Raw genomic sequence first — 18,067 nt, forward strand, 5'->3', positions numbered from 1 at the left:
AACTCCATCCAAAAGCCTGTTAACTTTGATGATGTGGCAAATGTGTTTTTGTAATTTTGTACACATGGATCATTATCCATCAATTAAGTGGGTGACATGGCAACTGGAGCCCACCTCCACATAAGAAATTTTAAAATCAATTAAAAATAAATAAATTAAAAATAAATATTTATAAAAAAAAAAAGTAATGCTACACTTATCACATTTTTATCCCACATTTCTATACCACAAGATGTGGCATGTCCATATGTCCATATTATATGTCACATCAATTGCCTTCACGTATTAAGGGTAAATGTCACATCCCAGGATCGGCTCCGTCGTAGCAAGATATTGTCCGCTTTGGGCCCCCCCTTTTTGCCCTCACGGTTTTGTTTCTGGGAACTTACGAGCAATTTCCTAGTGGGTCACTCATCCTGGGATTGCTCTAGCCCAAACTCGCTTAACTTCGGAGTTTCTATAACTCCGAAGCCAGTGAGCTCCCAAAAGGCCTTGTACTAGATGAAGGCGAGCATGTACATATAAGGCACGTTACCCCATCTCCGTTAGTCGATGTAGGATGTTACAGTAAATGTGGTAAATGAGCTTTTGTGTTTTCTAAATGACATCATGCACCATAATAGTTACTGTTAAGAGTATTGTCCCACGTTGAAAAATTAAGAGACACATACGTGGTAGTGTTTTATTGCTACCCATTAATTTTTCTTAAAAAATGTATAGTTAGCGTTCCTTGTATTGTGAATGTCAAATATGCATTTCTGTACAAAAGATAAATAAGAGATATACATAGACTAGCTAAGTATGATTTGGCTTGTGAGTGTTTTTTTATTTAATATGAACTCCTCGCTTATTTTATTTAGAACATATTTTTAAAGGATATTATTGATCGGGATCAAGTTCATGTCTCAAATTAATAAACTTCCCTTCATAACGTTCGTTTTATCTCAAAACAAGAGAAATACATGTAACTTAATAGTAATACTTGGCACATACTTGTCATGGTAGTTAATTGATAACTTAGATAATGACTCTATTTAGCCACTAACCACACATCACTTCTCACTATCAGGGCCAGAATTACAATCTGCACCCTCTACATTTTGATACTTGTACAAGCTAGCACACACTAAATAGTAACCAAAATTTAGCACCCCCACCACAACTAACATCCAATACACATTCTCTAGGTTCCCATTATTTATGTTGTCTGGCAGCCATCTTGTGACCTTTTGAATCAAATTAATCACACCTGTGCCTAAATAAAATGAAATCCCAATGATCAATGCGGCCATGGTGGTCGATGTGCTTCGGAGTGACACCGGAAATTCTTGATAAAACAATGCAACTTGCCCCGGATAATGAAATGCCTCTCCAATGCCTACCAAAATTAACTGTGGGAAAAGCCACAAGGCCAACATGGGAACAATTGCACCAAGCTGGTCTTGGAGGTGGTGGCTTTTTGCTATTTTAAGCCTTTTTGACTCCACTAGTGCTGAAACAACCATGCCGAGAATGTTTAACACGTGGCCTAATCCTATGCGTTGGAGGAATGTTGGGAACTGACCAGTCAACTTCTGCCACGTGGGCCACAAGAACCTGTCAATAACAGTGAGAGAGATGGCAGTGGAGAAGAAGACAATAACTAAAATAGACCCTGCTGGGATGTTAAAATGAGGCCCAATCTGACGGTCCATGGAGAGAGCCTGCAAGATGGTTAAGCTATATTGGACTGCTACTGGGGTACCTAAGAAAATAGTAGTTGACCATACTGGCAAAATTCTTATGAGGGTCTTGAAACCTTCTACTTGTTGCACTGTGCATTGTCTCCACGGTTTTCCAATTGAACCATCTGGTTTAATGTCTCCTTCAATTTTCTGTGCTGCACGGTTAAGAAACCTGTATGTATATGAGAAGGCATGTGTCATTAGCCTTGTATATATTCTGCTGTCCAAAGGCTTTTCAAGCATATTAGAACCTTGTAGTGAAAGTGAAAATTATAGTATAACAAAAGGACAGAAAGAAAAACAAATCAAACCAAAAAAAGTAAGGAAATGATCTTTTATGAAGGCTTTTATATATCTTTTTGGCACAAAAATGAGGCTGAAGCGGAGAAAATGAGACTTTGGTTAACGCAAGAGGGGATTTAAATTTGGACCTCTTTTAACATTAGAAAGAGAAATACCACTAAATTAAAAGCTAGAAAAATTATTTTCTCTCGATGACAGAGGGATGAGTAAGGATCATATGCCCCCAAGAGATGACAACTATGCACCAAAGTCTACCCAGATAATGATACTTTGTAAAGCATTATAGTTAAAGCATTTGGTGCATTTTGTTTTTCTCTCACTAATAATAGTGCATTTGCTTTACATGAAATCTCTCTACACAATTGTGCGACATGATGAACACACTACGTACCATTTTGACTGCACCATATCTAATATCTCTAGTGCTAGCTCCTCCTCCTGTCCTGGCGAATCAATTTACATTGGTGATCATCAAGACCATTAATTTGCCATGGCTTAGTGAACAAAAAAACATCAACATCTTCTCAAAAGGAAATCTAAATGGCTTAGATGTTAGACGATCATTGGATCTTAAACTGTTACGAAATTGGTCAATAACGATAAGGCATATGAGAGAAAGGATAAATCAAAGCGTGGTTGATACTTACTATGTTATACTAACCCTAAAATCTTAAGTTAGCTAATAAAACATTAGAAATTTAAAGTAATGCTTGTACCTAAAGCTGGAGCTAGGTGTTGCAGAACCCACCAAGTCATCTGTCACTCCACCATGCCCATAGTAATAATCCTTGCTTTCGCCAGACGAGTGCTGGAGATTCCTTTTCCAAGCTGAAGCAACAACCACACGCGAGCCAAACCCACAAATGGGCTCCCTTGTGGTTTATCAAAACGATAGAAACGGGCCCCACACAAGAAAATGACCAGTCCAATTAGGTTGGCAATGGCGCACAGGCCAAACCCTAATCTCCAACTCACATTGTCCTCAACATAGACGATGGCTGTGAAGCTGACCACTGTAGCTGTGTAGAGGGTGAAGAAGAACCAGTTGAAGAAAGTGGCTTGGTTCTTACGGTTTTCAAACTGATTTGCTCCCATTGTTGCCATGGTGTATCTTGTGCCTCCCACCCCAATTGTTGCTAGGGCTATAGCTGTGTACAAGATTGCATGCTGTAGCTTGGAGGTGGGTTGGCATAGCTCTGGTTCCTTCACACAAGGTTGAGGCTTCAACGAGTTAAATGTCTCGGTTAACACTAATAGAACAATGCCCTGCAAGCCAACCCAAGCCAAGAGATGATTATTAAGATTGCAATATGATCATATATATATATATATGGAGTTTTGACTATTTAGGGGGTCCATGTGATGCATAATTATGTCTTTCAATTCACTAGTGAGCTAGGCATTTATAAACAATAATGCATCTTTTCGCTTTAAAAAAAAATAATGCTAGAATTATCATATTTAATTATGACATTAACTAACCATGTGACATGATATTAGAATTTAAAGAATTTTTTGTGTCATACACGACTTCCCTTTGTAAACATTTATAATTTACCTTTTAAAACATGTATGTGCTACGACTATAGTGAAGCTCAAATATATGTTGCATATCAAAGTCACATATGATGGGCTCATACAATAATTCTTGCAGAAGTATGTAGAATTGTGGCTGTTTCGCATAATTCTTCATTGATTTGCGAATTTAAAGATCCATCGATTGGGATTTATTGCTGTTTTCTGTAAGATTACTACTCAAATTGTGGCTGCTCATATTGATTCGACTTGCTGACTTCAATTCCATGTTTGGCTATGGAGGTTCTATTTTCTCAATTATGATATGCGGTGGATTTCAGATTGTTAGTTGCATTTATGCTATTTGGGTCATATGGATGTTCTTTTAGTTGAGTATGTCTGTTGTTCATCCTCTATCTCTCCGATTTCAACAATTGGAGAATTACTATGTTCAAAGATTCAAGTTTGGTATTCACTTTTAATTGATAGTTATTGTAGCCGATGTTGTATGTTGCTAGAATCCCAAATCAAATATAATGGGTCCCAATTTTATAAGAGAGGTAGTTATGGTACATATTTTTTTTATTCAAATTGACTGTGTAATGTTAAGGGACTCACATTTTCTAATCACACATTAGCTAATTAGATGATATATTTCTTGATGTGTACTTTTATATTAATCATTATGGCCAATGGTTATAGTTAGAACATGTTAATGAAAGAGAAATAGAGAGAGAATTAAGAAAAAGATGAACTTTTATGTATTTTTTCTCAAATAACTATACAATTAAAGGAGTTAAACTTTATAAGGCTCTAAATGAGTATAATAGCTTAGTAACTATTTCTATAACATCAGTCAATAGGTGACAGTTGTCACAATCCTAGTTCTACATACTCTAACATCCCCTGGCAAGATCATGGGTAGAGAATCCAACCATGAGATTGGAACAATGTTTAAACCAAAGAAGCAGAAAAGCATTGAATTTTGATGTAGTTGAAGCAGAGTAGACTGCATTTTTGTTTTGTCTGGAGCACCAATCCAAAACTTGAGACATAAGAGCACTTCCACCCGTTTGCCATGGCAAGGGGCAAGGAGAGGTAAGGGCTGTTACTATTCACATGAATAGAATCAGCCCTTGCAAAAGGCAAAGTGTGTTTCTATCCGTTGCCATGGCAAAGGGCGATTACCATTCACTTTGAATTATTTTTATTTTTTATACATAAACGATTAATTTTGATAAGGTTTAGCGTTTTGGTGTGGAAAGGAAAGAATATGGCTAGGTATTTATATAAAAAAATTTCTGAATTTTTTGGTTTTTTTTTTCCCTTTTTTTTTTCTTCAACTTATTATTATTATTTTAATTGGAATGACGTCAGCATTACATCACTTGCCCAGGTAGCAGCTCGAGCTGGATTTGTTTGTGGGCTTGCCGGGGTTGGTGGGCCCCAGGCCTTTCCCAGGCTTGCCCTTGCTTGTTGGAGCCATCACATGGGCCTAGGCCTTCTCTTGCATGGGCTTCCCCTTGCCGCTAGAAGTGCTCTAAGAGTACTGCTATATTGAGCTGCATGTGAAGCATAACCCAACAAAGTTGGCCAATTTGAGGAGAAACACTTACATGCAACAGGGATATCACTATTTTGCTATTTCAGGCCAATCACAGTATGCCATGCGTGATAACTTTTTCACATGATAGGCTTTAATTGGTCGAAAATAGCAAAATAGTGCAATCCTTGTTTCATACAAGTTTTTCTGCAATTTGAGGCATATAAAAAAGAGTACATACTCTATTCCATCATTTTGCTCCAATGAAGACATATGCTCAACCTAGTATAGTAACCATAGACAACTCAAATACACCACATCAAACTTCGACATTAACAAGTAATATCAGAGGCATAATACATGGGCCATCAACTCTTCCAGTAAACTAATTTATCAACCTTATTGACTACAAATTACCAACTATGTGCCCATGATTTTTACCAACTGATTCTCTGTACGTATGAACCATCAAATATCCCAAAATTTTCAAATAATTGCATCCTAAATAAGCAATCCTAATCAATTATGTAATCAGACCCCTACATCTCGAAAGAGATAGAATAAGAGAAGAGGGAAATTCTTTGTTCCCTGAGAATTTAGAGAAAGCAGATAGAAAGAAAGAAGAATTTGGAAATTCTTTTGGTCCCTTAGAGATTGTAGAAAGGAGATAGAAAAGAGGAAGAATTGGGAAATTCTTTTGTCCCTTAGAGATTGGAGAAAAGAGATAGAAGAGAATGAGAAATGAGAAATTCGTTGTTCCCTGAGATCAGAAGATTGAGAAGAGAGAATTGTGACAGAACCATGTTAGTATTGATTGATTGAAGATTTTCTTGTCCTCCAAATTGGGATTTAAGAGTCAAGAATAGGAGTACTAAGATTTTGGATGCACAAGAAAATTGACACAGCAAATAACAAATGAACCATCAATATTTGATCCATGGTGATGTATTCAAGAACAGGAAATTGATTTTATAGCAAGGAATTCAATCAAAACTTTCTATTTCCAAGTATCTTTTTGCTAAAATTATAAACAGGCCTAGTTTTTTCCTTATTAAAAAGATAAATATTCGATACTAAGGAAAAAAAAAATTGCAAATGTAAACAAATAGATGGGGACTTTTATTACCAGCAAGGAAATGCAGGAAGAAATGGAGACAACGGAAAATGAGTCAAAGAAAGAATCAGCTATTATTGCTCCAATGACTGGGGAAAGAAAGGAAAAACCAGTAACGACGTTTGAAATCTGAGCAGCATCAATGCTCTTCACATTGAACTCTTGAATCAGATAGACAATCAAATTTGAGAGCCACCCTCCAGCTGCAAGTGTCAACCCTGCCAAGGCCCCTACATACTCAACATATAGAAGAAGATCACCTCATTAATTAATACTTAAATTTATAACTACAACAAAGTTTGTGTGTATGAGAGAGAGAGAGAGAGAGAGAGAGAGAGAGAGAGAGAGAGAGAGAGAGAGAGACCAGTGATGAAAGGGAAGGTGATCCAAGACCAGTGATGAAAGGGAAGGTGATCCAACCACCACGTCTTCTACCGAAATCTGATGACGTGTGGGAATCATGATCATGCTGGGAGATGGAGCCATCCATGTTGGAAGGTCAACTGATAATGAAGCTCAAGGTTGTTGCTGGCGTAGCATGCATGTATTTGTAGACTTGTGGTAGTAGTCAGTTTCAACAAGAAATGTGAACCCAATGTGTCAATATATGTATAGAGTGCTGCTATTTCCACCCTATGTTCTATTTCCCCACCAACCTTATCTTCCCACCCACAATATAAATTTGAAAAAATACAATCTTATCTTTCCACCCACTATTATTCCTAAATCATTAGTAGTTGAGATATGAGAGCATCAAGACTAAAAATCTAATGATCATCTCCATTAGGTAACTATAATTTGGGCTGGTCAAATATAGGCCCCTACAACTTCTATTTCCTACATATAAAACCTAAATCTATGATGCGGAATTTAAAGCTGAGATTGATTCACGTCATAGGAGGCCTTCCTTGCCGTCTTAGAATGTTTGTTGGCAACCAATGCAGGTCGGTTCGTTCAAATTAAATGTCGATGTAGCAGTTGACTTGAAGGATGGGTCTCGAGGAGTTGGGATACTTGTTTGTGAGTCTAGTTCTAACTTGCTTAATGCTTAGGGCTGTGGCGATTGTGGCCCCTGGAATGGTCTCTGTTTAGGCCACAGAACTTTATGCTATGAAGGTAGGCATGTCTTTTGCAATTGATGCTTCATGTGTGCCTCTGGTTCTTGAATTAGATTGCATGAATGATGTTCAATTAGTGCATAAGTAAGAAGAGTGTCTGGCGGTGGAGAGATGCCTTGTGTCCGACGTTCGTCAACTTTTGGCTTCTAATCCTCAAATTACAGTTCAATATCTTCCCCCTTATGCTAATAAGGTAAAGGTGGCATATCGGATTACACAATTCAGTCTTCGTGATAGAGGCCTCTCCTTCTGAATGGAATCTGGCCCTCTGTGAAACCCCATCCCACAATATATATATATGAAACCTAAAATAGTTGAGGTGGCTTTTTCGTACTTCATACACATGATATTCCAAAATTTTAAAAAACCATTAAAAATTTGGAGAAGTGATCTTCAAACCCATTAAAACCATATCAGAACTCATCCAAATTTTTTTGTACTTCATACACATGATAGCATACCTCTGTCACATAGATGGCAGGTCTTCTTCTTCAACTGACGATGGTGGGTCTTCTTCTTCAACTGATGATGGTGAGTCTTCTTCTTCAAGTCGTTTGGTCTGTGTGAAAGGTCTCCAAGCGTTGGAGGAAGAAGAATGACGTTTGGTTTCCCAGCGTACGTCGTTCCCAAGCGTAAGTGGAGTTTGTGGTGGGTCAGGAGTGGGAAAACGGGTTAAAAGATGTAATTCAATCTCAGCCGCAGAAGGTCATTAAAACAGATCCAACGGTTGAGTGCCCCATCCCTCAAAATAACACTATTTGAGAAATCCCTCAACTGAAGGGGACTGTATATATATAGGCTTATTATCACAAAACGTCCCTAAGGTTTACAAAACTATCATATTGCATCCTTAAAGTTTTTTTGTGTCACTCATGGTCCTCAAGGTTAGTATGTGCAATCACAAATTGTAATAACCCAAACCCAAAATTCATAACTAATGAATAATTTATTTTGAGAAAAGATCATTTTGCCTTTGGAATATTTTATTAAGAAAAAAATGACTTTTTGACCGAGAAGGAATTTGACAATTCTACAGACACCTTGCGTAGAGCACGGTGAAATGAGTTCATAGACACGTAGTGGGCCCGAATCGGAGTCGTAATTAGAGAGTTATGGTCAAAAGAGTCTCAGTGGAAAAATCGTAAATTTTTCGAAGTTGGTTTTTATAAAAACCAGCTTTCTCTTTCTCTCTCTCCCTCACTCTCTCTCGCGACCTCTTCGCCCCTCCTCCTTCTTCACCTTGTAACTCCGGCCACCGACCACGGCTGTGGACGGGGCCAGTACCAAAACGACCGGGACGACGTCCTCTTCCTACCCCAGCCACCTCCCGCCGCCAGCAGCCACGGATTCGCCAGAATTTGGAGAAGGAGCGGCCGACGTCGTCCAAACTTCAAAGCCGCCGATCTCCCTCCTCCGGCCACCAATTCTGTCGACCCAGGTATGGATTTTGAACGTCTCGAACTGTTCTAGCTGCTGTTGGGTAGGAATAAATCGATTCTCAGTGTAGCTATTGGATTTTTGAGCTTGAAGTTTTAGCCAATTTTCGGCCTCCGTGATCCGCCACTTCCGGTCAGTTTTTGGGGTAGGTCCAAGAACAAAAGTGGCTCCAAATATGGTGTTTTACCTAGGGTAGGAGTTTGGAGCCGTGGTTTGAAGTTTTTCGGGCAAGGCGGAATCGCTTTAGACACCCATCGCTGCCGGCGCGTGCTGCGGCACGTGGGTGAGGGTAGTGCAGTGGCACTGTGTCTTTTACGATCCTCAGGTTGTCACGAGCGCGTAGGATTTCGCGGATCTCAATTTGGATACCGTTTGAGCCCCAAAGATTTTCCATATTGTGCGATTTCCGGGTTCGATACTGCTGAACCATTGGATCGCACTCAATTTTAGATATGTTGTTCCAGATAATTTTAGAATCGTGTAGGATTCGACGGATTGTGAATCGGAGTCCCGGATACTCTGAAATCGCGAACCTTGGGGCTAGGGTTTGGAAAATTTCACGATCGTGGTCAATCCGATCGTCAGTTTCAGACCAAACTTGCAAGACATGGTTCCTTAAACGTGAGGAACTTAAAGGAACTTTCAGATTGGTCATTGGTGGTCGTGGACCCACGGGGTTCCGTATCGATCAATATGGAAGTTTATCGCTTAATGAAGTTTCAGGTCCTTTCAGACGGTTTTAAATATCTGAAATGCCTAAGTGGGCAGAAAAATAACTTTAAAGTTAGTGCACGCACTTTAGAAGTCAGGGGTCAGGGTTTTACTTAAAAATTTATACCGAGCAGTTTTATTAATTAAATATTCATGATGGTTTACCTAGGCATCCGGGACCAGGCAAACCCGCAGAAGAGATCTACAGGAGGTCTAGCTAGCTCGGACCAGGAGTGAGTGGACTTTCTTTCATTAATGATTTTATATAAATGAGTTTATATAATGAGTTTTATTATTTGATCTTGAATAAGTTTTATTAATTGTGATTTTTCCTAGTATGCTTTGTGAAGTTCCATATCTTATTTATATGATGCTTAGTTGATATGCTAAAGAGTTACAAAAAGCAGAGTTTAAGATTTACATCAGATAAAATAGCAGCATAATTTCCGATTTAACAAAAGTCAACTATTTATCAGATTTTTCAGGAGCTTTCTATTTTCTTATGGCAGCAGAGTTTTTGATTTAATGAAAATTCAGTTCTTCAGCAGATTTTCCAGACATATTATACTTTCTCAGAAATGTTATATTTTTTTTTAAACCACCGTGAGTACCCAGCTACGGTTATTACCCTCAGTTATGCCGATGTCTACAGACATCCAGTTTACTTTCAGTTTTGTCAGTGCATTTGACATTTGTCTCACGAGTTTCGGGGACGCCCGGACCATGAGTGCCAGGATTTGTAGCTCGGTTTGACTTGGTGTCGCCGAGGTCTGCCATGATTTGCAGCTCGGTTTGACTTGGTGTTGTCAAGGTCTGCCAGGATTGCATATCAGGCTGACTACGGTCCCCTGAATCTTGCCAGTTTGCGGCTCGGATAGACTTTGTGTCGCCGAGACCTGCCAGGGGAATTGACGGAATTACAAGGGTACATCCGAGTGGTAGTTTTAATTGATTGCAGTGCTTTTATGCAAGGTTTTTGAGTACATTGCTTTTATGCAAATTTGATTACAGTGTTTTTATGCAAGTTTGGATTTCAGTGCTTTCATGCAAGTTTTATTGCTCTTGAATACGATTGCATATATTTATATAACTATGTAACTGTGTTGGTTTTAATCTGCTTCAAAGGTAGTTTAGATATTCAGTTGTACTCAACTATATTTTACAATGGGGGTTAGTATATTCTTAGGATATTTTATGAACCTTTATTTTTGTCCACTCACATTTTCAAATGTTTTGTGCCCCCAGGCTGTAGCGTGCACAGGAAATCCACCACCGGGCCATCTTGCCTTCCGCCCCTCCTTGTTACAGAAGTCTTGGTTTGTAAAAAGTTTCACTTCTCTGTAAACTATTAGGATTGCTCTGATATATTTTCCTAGAGTGAGATTGGAATTATTGGCTTGCATATTGAAGTGCTGGCAGTTGGTTGTGTGGATATTTTTGCTCGTTCTGACAGGTGGAAATTTTGGGATTGAGCAAATTACAGGGGGGACTCTGCCGAATTTTCGGCCGGAGTCAAGGTTGAAATTTCAATTCGAAGGGCAATTAGGTCAATTGTGTCCGACATTCGCCAAGTGTCGGACACGCACAGGGTTCGACTCGAATTCCAAAGCGGAATTTGGTTCGGGTCCTGTCACAAATGGTCCTTGCTGTTAGATTCCGTCAAAAACTCCGTTAGTTTGCTGACGTGGCATACATATATATCACAAAACATCCCTGAGGTTCACACACCTATCACAAATAGTCCCTACGAATTTTTTTTATTTTTAATTTAAAAATCGTAAAATTTTGGTTTTCTTTTAAAAATTATTTATAAATGAAAAAACCATTTACAGAAATTTTTTAATCTTGAGGACCATTTATGAACCCTAAACCTTTAGTTTTTTCATTTTTAAATTTTCTAAATTTTAAATTATTTTTTAAAACCCCATTAGTTTGTTGATGTGGCATATATATGGAGCCTACATCTACAATAATATAATGTCACATGTATTTAAAATATAATATATATTTTAAAATAATTTAAATTCATAAAATTTTAAAAAGAAAACAAAAATGTTATGAATTTTAAATTTTAAAATTTTTAAAAATTCATAAGGACCCATTTGTGATAGGTGTGTGAACCTCATGGATGTTTTGTGATATATATATATATAATATGCCACGTCAGCAAACTAACGGAGTTTTTGAAGGAACCTAACGGCAGGGACCATTTGTGATCATGCATACTAACCTTGAGGACCACGAATGACACAAAACAACATTAAGGATGCAATATGATAGTTTAGTAAAGTTTAGGGACGTTTTGTGATAATAACCCATATATATATTTGCATGCCAGTGTGCACGTTCATGTCCATCTTAATATATTTTGGTAGATATTTAAGTTGGGTGATAGAATTGGAAAAACCTATCTTATTAGAAGTTATAGGAGTTAAGGCTAAAAGATATATTTGGTAAAGAAGCTTGAGATGGACTTATTACCATGAGGTGTTGGATCAAGAGTATTGTAGCTAACTTGCGGGCCACTCTTACTGATTCTGTTTTCTCTTAGGTGGTTGGCTGAAATACTTATCGTCAGATTTTGGGGTGTGAGATCGTGGCAACTCTTCAATACAGACCAAATTGTTCAGGCAGTGTTCATAGGGTTTAGTATTTCAAGTCAAGAACAAGAAAAAGAAAGTCTCACAAAGTAATCTTGGACAGTGGGCACAAGTGTTTCTTTATTAAAGTTTTTGTTAGTAACTCAACATTTTAGTGCTTATGTCAAACAAATGTAATCTTCTGTCATTTTTGTTGATTTGGCACCATATGTATTAAACAAACAATGATGTTGGTGTAGACATGAAAATTTTGGTGAATTAAATTCCACTAAGTAAGAAAATAATTAGGGTTTGGTGGATTAAATTGTGGGCCCCATAATTCGCCCATGTGGCGTGCGACTCATCGAAATCGGATTAGTTGTCAAAAAGTGACACGTGGCGACATCCGATAGAGTGCATCAAACGGTTCAAAGTGAAGACAAAATTAAAGAAAAGAATCTTCTGTGATTGACTTTGATTTAAATCAAATATTAATCAAGTTAATCAATCGAAGATAATTTGGTTAAATTACCAAATTATTGGAATTGATTTTAAAATCAAATCAGAATTCCACAAAGGAAGGTTTTAAAGAGAAAAAGTTATTTAGGTCAAGCATCCTGCAGGAGCCTATAAATAGGAGGCCTCAAGATGAGGAAGAAAGGCTCTTAGACAGACCAAGCATTCATAAGAAATAGAAAACTCTCTGCATTCTTCACCTCACTTTGAAAGAGCCACCAAGCACAACAAATACGTGCCGGTTCCTCCACCCTAGAAAATCCAAACACCAAACAAGCCTTGTACTACCCGTTTGATCAAGATCAAGTCTCTACGACCCTTGTATCAAACACAAATTTTCTTTAAATACTTTGGAGATCGAATCAGAGGATTCAATATAGAGATTGTAACCCTAAATTTCATAAATACAAATATTATTTTGTACACGTGTTCTTATCTCATTTGTCGCAGGATTTTCGTGTTTATAGTTGGATACAATCATTTAGTTATGTTCATCCCCTTACATGCAGGCAAAGGACGCCTCTCATGTTTAGTTCTTAACTTTCTTGCCTTTTTTTTTTTATTTCCTCCTAGATCTTCCTTCACTTTCTTACCTGGTGGGAAACCCTTGTTCTGCTCAGAATTTAAGTGAAAGGCTAATTGAAGTTCATATTGGAATGAAAACATAATAAACTATTATCTTTGTGGAGATGTATCATGTTTCTTTCTTCTTTTTTTCCCTCCAGTTTATAACAATTTCAGTAATCTAGTTTATCTGAACACAATTTCTTAATTAGATTAATCTTCTCATAAATAGTTCTGTTGTTCATCAAAGTGACAGAGTACCCGATGATAAACTAAAAGCAAGGAAGGGTATAAATTGACAAAGCCTATAGCCATTGATGGGTTAAAGCAGCTATTGAAAAGATTACACGATGATATGGAGGATTGACAGGGCGAACTGCTAGTTTTCGGATACGAGATATCCACCCTGTTATGCAGAAAAAAGTAACTATCATACCCTTTTCTGACGAATCATATAGTCCTACGATTTCATCGACTAATAAAGTTATCAAATGAATTGTAATTACAAGTCACTCCCAACAAGAGAAAAAAATGCAACTACATATTATTGAAATCATGCTTTCTGAACTGAAGAACCGAGAATGAAGAAGTCTTTGATTTCATCACTTGCAGCCCTATCAAGAGCAGTCCGCCCATCGGCATCTTTGATAGAGTAACTAGCACCAGCTCGTAAAAGTGTTCTTCAATTTTTGGCTTGTCACCTTCAGTTTCAGAGGCAGCCATCAACAACAAAATGTCTACCGGGTGGATGTTTTGGCTTAAAAGAGCATTCATCTTATCATATGTACCTTCAACAGCAAGCATGCCCATGTAGTTGAAATTCTGAAAGAGATCATGTTTATGCATCCAATAGATGTTAGCACCAAATTCTAAGATTCCGTCTAATTCTATTTTGGCTTTCCTTTCTATAAATTCGAGTTTTACGACACGAGCAAGGTTTTCCTTTCTGTTAATTTATATGTCAGCAAAAAAGGGTTTTGCTGTCTTAAGAACTGGTTACATAACAACAACCTTAGGTGTATATAACTCTCTGCAATAATTTTCATCATTTCAATAGGAAACTTGGAACTAAGTAGATTTTATAGAAATAACAAAAGTTAGCAACCAACAAAAGTCGTTATTAAGGCAACCCATAGCTTTTTGAGAGGAAATTCTTAGAACTAAAAGGATCTTAGAGTTGTAACCAAAAAATAAAGAAGGATGTTAGAGCAAAAGGAAAATATCGATACAACCAAAAAATGAACTAAGAAGAAATCTGGACTGCCATTATAGCATCTACAATCTAACTCGCTATTTTTCAGTTCAAATTTAACTAAAAACACTGTAAGGCTATTTTAGGGAGGCCTCTATAGCTTTCTATAAATGCTTCAATTCTCTTTTAATTCAATTTTTGACTAAAATGAAAGCAAAAAAATAACAACAAATAATAGTTAGCATTAAATAAATAATAAAGATAATATTAAAATAAAACAGCATTAAATTAGAGGAGCTCCTAGAAGTCTCCTATTTATTTATATATATTTTTTTATACAAACGATTGGGAGATGGGGGTTTACATGAATATTCATTGGATGACCCACATGAATGGGGGTAAAAGAGCTCAACCAACTGGGCTATATCCCCATTGACAATTCCTATTTTATGAAGCGGATAGAGAGTTTGGTTAGAGTTGTATTTTTTCAATGGTTTAGGGAGCCCATTGTAGATGCTCCCTAAACATGAAAAATCCTTTGAAATTAAAATCCTCAGTTGTGCTACTCTTTGCAAATGTAAGTAAAACCCACAATCAAATTTAGAAAGCTACATGAAGATCTAATTTCTCTTGGCTTTCAACTTTTGTATTTATGGGTTTGAATTTGAATACATGTATAATCTTAGAAGTTTCATTTTCAAGAGAACCCATATAATGGTTTACGTTTATGAAAATTGGCTTATTCATACTGCTTGTTTTTGTGTTTTATGCAAAGCATAAATGGTGAGGGTCTTTTGTTTTTTGGTAATCGTGGGTTTTGTGTGTGTTTAATATAGGTATTAACTTATTATTGCTCACCAATTTTGTTTTGATTTGTTTTATGTTGTGTTGGTTTTTGGTACATTATAACCTTCTTGTTGTTATGCCTTCCAAGTATGAGTAGTTGTACAACGATATTTGAAGAACCGATTATGAATTTATTTATGATATAGCAAATCACAACTTCATACAAAACGCAGGCCCGTGCTGAACCTCCTTCCTCACAATATATCCATGACTCATTATAGTCCAATGCCAAACTCATTTTCTTCTGGACATAAGATGCATAGTGTGTGATGCGACTAGTTTAAACATGACAAAGTATGCCTTTCATGCTTCTGAATTCTGATAGGTGACATCTAATGAAATATTGCTTTAATTTAAGAGGAATAACTAAGATATTGGAGGATGCTAAAACGTTACCAGTGGTGGTGTTAAGTAGAGACTAAAAGAGATAACCACCATCTACATTGTCTGAAATTAAGAAGACATGGATAATAAAGAGTTGTTCTGCAGAATGGGGATGAAAAGAGTAGTTATTATCTTCAGTGGTTTCAAACGCTGGTGTTTCTTCTGCTGTCTCTTATGCTCCCAACCTATCCTATCTTTAGTGGTTTCAGACAACAATGATGTTTCTTCTGTTGTGTCTTCTGCTCCTAACTTGTCTAACCTTCAGTGGTTTTCCAGACGGATCAAAGATTGGTTAGTATGTTGCAGGGTACTCTTACTGAGCCGGTTTTCTATAAGTAGGATTTCATAAATGTATGTTTGACATCATGTTGTATATATTTGTCTTTATTTTTGTGAGCACTCTATATTATTGGTTCTTTTTAGTGCTTATGTCAAACAAATGTAATCTTTTGTCATTTTGTTAGGTCCTTTTTCCCACGAACACTCCTTCTGATGATTTGGATCAGATTGCTCTGCAGAGTGAGGAGGTTGTTAGATCAACACTAATGCTCCGATTGGATTTTCTTGGCTCTCAAAGAGGATTCTTTCAACTTCTGAACAAAATTAAAAGTTGAATCAGGTTGACAGGAACGGGCAAGCTCAGGCTAGGCCCTGTCGTTTTGCTCCTTTTGTCCTGATTCGGGAATGGTGTAGGCGTGCCACTATTGGGTATAAGACCAACCCAATAGACCTAGTGTGAGTAGTGTAGTGTGTTGATATGTTGTGTTTGCGCTTATTCTGGACTTCTGCTGAAGCCATTGTGCTCCAAGGGGCGTATTGGCCTGGACTTCAATATTCTTTCATTCGTGTGTGTCGGTCTGATAGATACGAGCAATACCTAATCAAACAAGGAAGGAACCAAGATCGTGGTTAATGATACCCTATTTGGGTTTAGAAACCTAATTTAAATTCAATCAACCCTTAGACCAGGTCGAGATTCCAGTCAATTCAGGCCCAACAAGGTAATTCAGGCCTGAATCAACCTTCTATTTTCGAACTAAAATAGCCCTATTCGGGCCTAGACCTCTGCTTTGGGTCCAAATGATAAATTTAAATGATGCGAAAGCAAGAAATTAAATTAATCTACCGAGGCATTTAAAATATATAAAAGCGATTAAATAGCAGATCTTAATGAAACAGTTAGAGTAAATTCCTAAATCTCTTTATATGATTTTAACTCGATTGCAAAAGGAAGATGAGAGTTCTGAATTTATCCATTTAACTAACTCAGAATATAGATTACAATGTAAGGGAGAACTGGAGATTTCTCTATCCAGTTGGATGGATACATGAATTCAAACTGATCGTTTAAAAAGAAATCATACCATGAAGATGGTAGAGCAACAAAAGTTGTCAACTGGTTATCTGGAAATTAAGCAAGCTTGTTTGAAAAGATCTTGAGTTTTTCGAGTGTTTTCAAGAGACATTGCGTCTAGTTTTTGGAGAGAGAGTCCCCTTCTTCTGTGGCGGAGGCTCTTTATTTATAAGCTTGAAATTTCAATGATGAAAGCTGAAAGATGATATTTTGCTGTTATCCAAAGTCAGCTATTGATATGTTGATCTGGATTGGTTCATATGTTGATCTGGACTAGTTCATAGGCAGGATGATGGGACATTTTTGACAAAACCACTGGTCTTTTGAGATGCTTTCCTGACTTGAGTTCTCTGTACCCAGAAATTTGGTTGGCAATTCGGCTCCTTCTGGTTTTGGTGGCTTTTGTCTAACTTGCTTTCTTGTTGGGTGAGAAGAGGGTTAAGTCGCCATTAATGGTGACTTCTTCAGACCTTCACGTGAGTCAATGTACAATGGTTACTGATCTTTTTAACTTTAGTGTGACTTAAAGGCCTGGATTACCTGACTCTGTGGGCTTTTATAAATTTTTTCCTATCTATCCAAAGCCCATTAAGAAAAATGGTTCCTTTTGTTTTTAAAGAAAAGAAAGAAAAATTGGGCCTAAGCTTTAAAATATATTCCTCTGAGAGATAGACCATTTTTGGTCCATTTACAAAATATGGTACAAACACTTTCTTTTATATATTATTCGGCACCATATGTATTTAACAATGACGGTAGTTGTAATCTGTTTATTGGTGTATACAATCATGCAATTATTCTCATCCCTTTACATGCTATCAAGTATTGTTGCCTCTTTTTTTTTTCCTCTTATATTCAGATCTTCCTCCACTTTCTTACCTTTTCTTGAGTTTTCTTAAAGTTTCTCGATGACCAGGCATGAATGAACTCTATGCTAAGATGGAGTTATCAGTATGATATACTAGATCATAAATGGTGAAAAACCTTGTTCAGCCCAGAATTGAAGTGATAGGTAAAAAGCTCATTGAAGTTCATATAAATATTGGAATGAAAACATAATCAACTATTATCTTTGTCGATACGTACCATGTTTCTTTCTTCTTTCTTTTTTTGTTTCCTTTAGTTTGTAACAATTTCAGTAATCTAGTTTATCTAAAGACAAAGTGA

General features: G+C 37.1%; 1 pseudogene; it reads right to left on the minus strand.

Annotated features, from left to right (window-relative positions):
- Window positions 1–1,052: 1,052 nt before the first annotated feature.
- On the minus strand, window positions 1,053–6,689 carry LOC117626263 (annotated as a pseudogene).
- Between the last annotated feature and the right edge of the window lie 11,378 nt (window positions 6,690–18,067).

The sequence above is a fragment of the Prunus dulcis genome, chromosome 4, assembly GCF_902201215.1.
Source record: "Prunus dulcis chromosome 4, ALMONDv2, whole genome shotgun sequence".
In the NCBI taxonomy this organism is placed as follows: domain Eukaryota; kingdom Viridiplantae; phylum Streptophyta; class Magnoliopsida; order Rosales; family Rosaceae; genus Prunus; species Prunus dulcis.